Genomic DNA, 5,251 nt, shown 5'->3' with positions numbered 1-5,251 from the left:
ATACTTGATATTAATTATTAGTTAACCAATTACAAACCTTATATTGTGAATCCTCATAACCATCCAATGATAAAAAGTGAAATTACTATTTTACCCTCTATGTCAATTTTGTCCTTAATCTCAAATTTCATCTAATTAGTGATTTAATACTCTAGATCTAATCGTTTGAGTATCCAGATGTGATGAGTAGCTAATTCATTAATCCACTAGGCCCAGATTAATCACTAATCTTTCTAAAATCACTAGAAGTGATGTTAATGCTGTGAACTCTATTATTTGGATATATATTCCCAGATGTTCATCTCGATTATAATCTCAAAATATGAAGTCTAAATCAATGTTTTATGATGATCATGCTCATGGTAAATCAAAGATTATAAGGAGATTAAACACAAGTCCATTATCCATCAGGATTTTGGTTCTACTATAAGTAATTGCATAAGTGTGAGATCAAGATTTAAGTAAAGGTAAAACTTAAATCTAATTCTTACATGTTTTCAGTTCATGTTATAGTGTCATTACTTGAAGTCAATCATTTCGATGATTTAAGACTCATCATTCATTTGAAATGAATCACATTCATTTCGTTGGAAGTAATCTAGGCACTACAGCCTTAACACAATAAAGTGACCAGTTTTATTATATGACTGTAAATAATTTTTAGATTCAATTAAAATACATGTTTCCTATGTATGACTCTTCATACAAATGTATTTTAATATCTCAATAGAATTATGGTAGCTTAATAACTAGATAATGAATGTTTATTAAAACAAGCTTTTCATCTTATTATCAAAATGTATTTTCATTACAAATAAATTTAATGAAAGTAAGTATGAGAATATACTTGCTTTTTAGGGCACCATATTCTCAAAATTTCTAACAACTCTCTCACCTAGGGAAATGCTCGAGAAACTTGCCTTCACAAGTTTAATAATTAAATCTCATCCTTGAGGTAATCATTTGTAAGTAAGAGAAACATATTGTTTCATGAATGCAAATCCTAATATGAGTGAAAGCCTTTCATTAATGACATTCTCCAAGCCCTCTCATCATACTGGTGGAACTCGAAAGTGTCCTTTCTCTTAGGGAATTTTGGAGAGGAACTCACCTTCTCAAGCCCCCTCAAAAAATTCCATCATCGGATGCTTGACTTGTGCACATAACATATCGATATGCCATAACATTTAAATAATGTAATGATGGTGCGTAATATGCTTATAAATTTCAATATTAATCATGATTTATTCCATATATTTACTATTACTATAATTTATAGTTTTTGAATTTTTTTATTATTTTATTTTTATTCACCTTATGCTTTTTTATTATTTTTTACCCTTTTTTAATATATGTATATATGTATATTATTATATTTTTTCTTAAAAGAACAAAGCCAAATGCCTACTTATTATTTTATTTTTTCTTCTGTCTATCTAAATAATTTGCTATTAGTCTTTTTGTCTACCTTTTTCATTTACAGAATTTTAATTCTCATTTTTAATTAGCTTAAATGATTATTACTTAAATTTTTAAATTTTTTCTTAAAGTAACTCTGCACTATTTTAGAGTTACATATACTTCACCTATAGTTTTTTTCTTGTATTTATTATCATTATTATTTATTTTATTTTATTTTATTATTTTTCGTTCTATTTTTTTTTCATTTGATTAACATTTTTTAAATTTTTTTAAATATTTATTTAAGATTAAACTACTAGGATTTGAAATTAAAATCTTTTCATCATACTGGTGGAGTTTTAACCAAAATCCCTCACCTAGATGAATTAATTTGAGATTGTGACTTCTTGCGTCCCGTATAAATATTCCATCATTAGTATTAAGTCAAATAATCATCCTATTTATATCAATAATTTTTTTATCTTATCCTATTTTCATTCTCTCTCCCTATTTGTACTCATCCCTATTTTACATAAAGCTATCTATTTCAACCAATTTGATACTATCATGTTTTATTTCATTACATTTTAATTTTAATTTTTCCTACGTCATTTTCATTCCCATTTTATATTTATATAAACTACATAACTAAGCATTTTATGATTATGTCTAACATTTCGCCTTTTCCTACATTTTATATTTCTTCACCTATTCTATATCTAAATATACATTCTTTTTCTACATATATATTGTCGATCTAAATAAATCTATTTCTACTACTAAATATTTACTTTTCCTATATTTAATATCTACCTAAATCTTTTTCTTTTTGTAACTAGATATGGTTTTCTACCTAATTTTATCTATTTTCTATGTAGCTGAATATACATTTTTTTATTCTTCTATCTACTCAAATTTATTTTATATTACTAAATATTTTATTTTATTCTTATCTATTTTTATATTTCCCTATTTCAGTAATTTTCTTTCCCATACTTCTGAAACTTATCCTGCAAAATTTTTTTTCTTTTTAGATTTTTCCATATCTTTTTTTCGTAAAACGGTATTTTATTTTCTAAAAATAAAATCATTCTCTCCTCTCTAGATTTTCACCCTCACTTCCAAGCCAAACGCTCGCACCAAAACATCAGCTTTCTCCCTCATCCTCACTGCTTCCTAGTTTACTTCTTTGCATAGTTTTTTAATTTTCTGTTCTACAGCATTTTTTTTATTTTGGTTGTGGTTTATGGTTGGTAGGGTAGGAAAGTTAGGATTTTTGGTTCATTCTAGGTTTTTACTCTATACGAATTTCTAGGGTTTTGAAATCTGGGTTTAGGGTTTTTGTGAAAATTGGTCTCTTCTTCCTTTTTTGAAAATTCTTTTTTTTTATATAGAAGTTGAGCATATCATTCTAGGCACTCGATTAACCATTGATCTTTTGTTGTTTTTGCCCTTACAGGGTGCGATTTCATGCACCTGGCAATGTGAGCTCTTGCATTGTACAATTTTGAGTCATTTTGATAGCTATCTTGTTTTTTTTATTCGGTTTCTTTGTATTTTCCAGATGGTTCTTGAGATTAATCGTGTTTAATTCTAATTTTTTAATCTTAATCTTGTTTGATCTTATTTTTCACCAACTTAATTCTATTGGACCTTTTTTAAGTAACAGGCTTAGGCTTTGGGCTTAACTTTAAGTCCACTGGTTCTTAAATGAATGCTAAAGCAATACCTGGGTTGCCCAAAGCCCATTCACTATTGGATTTGATTTAAATAATAAAATAATAAACAAAATATAAAGATATAAAATAAAATATAAAATAAAGGCCTATATGTTAATTAGAAAAAGAAATTAAATAGTGTCTACAGTGTGGTGTTCTCAAGTGGTTGGATTTTCAATGAGCTATCCCAAATTCTTGGAAACTTTATCAAGTCAGTTGAGTAACTATTGTTTTGTGGTGCTTTAATAAGAAATGGTTAACAATGTGCAGTGCTACTTTTTGGTCTTTATGGATAGTAACGAATGAGTTAATTTTCGGTGGGAAAAGTTGAGATAAAGAAGAAATTGTTAATTACTTTTTTATTTTGTGTGTTTTAATTTTTTTTATTTTCTATTTGTTTCTTAAATTGCTAATTAACATATTAATTATTGAGTTAAACTATAGAGATATAATATGTTATGACATGCTATTAGGTTGGACTGTTAAGATATTATATGTTATGATAGGTTTATATTTATATTAAAAGGGTTTGAATTAGTAAACTCATTTTTTAAAAAAAAAATTAATAGACTTAACATATTAGTTTAGAATTTATTTGTTGGGCTTAACTAGCAACATCCTAACCATAATAACTCTAATTTTATCAAACATTTTGAAGAATAAAACTAATTATTAAATAAAATTATTTTGAGAGCCATTAAAAATATATATAATAAATAATATTAGATTGAAGGAAATAAAATAATTTCATTTTATCAATTTGTATGTATATCCTTATTATTTAAAATTTGCAACATACATGTTAGAATGCATTGGTTTTCTTGAATAAAAAATGATATATTGATAAAATTTCAAGCAACAGTGCAATTTATATTTAAGAATTGCATAATGATTTATTTATTTTTAAAGACTAAAATCATAAAAAGTAAAATCCACATAATAAAAAAAAGAAAATCTTGACAAGTAGAAGATAGAATCTATATATGACAAAATAAAAAAGAAAGAAAAAGAATATGATTGATGGTTCATAAAAATTTGTGAAAGAAAATCTATAAAGATTTTAAAAACATTTAAGTAAATAGAATAGAAATAAATAAATAAATAACTATAAATAATATAAATGGAAAGAGAAAATAAAAAAACCTTTAAAATTGAGTCAAGTATATGAAATTATTTTGTTATTCTTTAGTTGTATTAATTATTAAATAAAAAATTATTTGGGGAGGAAGGCATTAAGAGAATTTATAAAAAATTAAAAAAATATATATATAATACGTAAAAATTTGTAAAATTTTGGGGGGCCATCTCGTAAGGAGGCTCCGCCCTTGTATGTTTTAGATCAAAACTATTGAAGAGAATAATGCAATTGTTGAGCTAGGATGTTGGTCAAATTCAGGGATCTTTGATTATGCTTATGATAAGGTTGAATTTTGAAAAAGGAATTTTAGATTTATTCAAAAGAAGACGAATTCAAATATAATGTGGATAGTTCGGCCAGGGATAAATCAAGCCTTGCCGATTGTGGAGGAGTTTTGAGAGATTCATTTGGTTTGAAATTAGGTTTCATTTTTAGTCCTCTTGGTGAACAAGATTCGAATTATGTTAATGGTTAATTAGGAACAAAATACTCCATAATGGAAATTGACTCTATGGTGGCATTCCATTGAGTGTTTAAATAGGATTCAAGATCGTGAGACAAGTGATGGATCTTGAATGAAATTGATGAAATAAAAAAAAAAAATATTAGAGCACAAGTATAAAGAAGGAAATTCATTTATGGATTCTTTAATAGAGTTGGATGTTGATGGATCCGAAGTTTTAAGGTTGGTGGTAAGGGGGAGTGACTGCTGTTTGGGTGATTGGAGATTCTAATGAGTTGCATTTGGAGCTACTTTATGTCGTTTTCATCTCAATTTACGAGATTAGAAACTTCGTAATAGTATGTTGAATTTAATAAATATTATATCATTGAGGAAAAAACTAAAGAAATAGCCAAAAAGTTATGAGGTGTTGCGTTGCTTCGCTCACCCCGGGGAGTTAGCCTTGGGACCATATTAGAGTGAATCCTCACATCAAATCCCATATGTAGCCAAAATCACCCGTTACTTTCACAGTATTTAAATTACAGAGGC

The sequence above is a fragment of the Theobroma umbraticum genome, unplaced genomic scaffold (assembly GCF_002168275.2).
Source record: "Theobroma umbraticum cultivar Fairchild unplaced genomic scaffold, ASM216827v3 scaffold_12.1, whole genome shotgun sequence".
Classification (NCBI taxonomy): domain Eukaryota; kingdom Viridiplantae; phylum Streptophyta; class Magnoliopsida; order Malvales; family Malvaceae; genus Theobroma; species Theobroma umbraticum.
Note: the sequence above shows the minus strand (reverse complement) of the source record.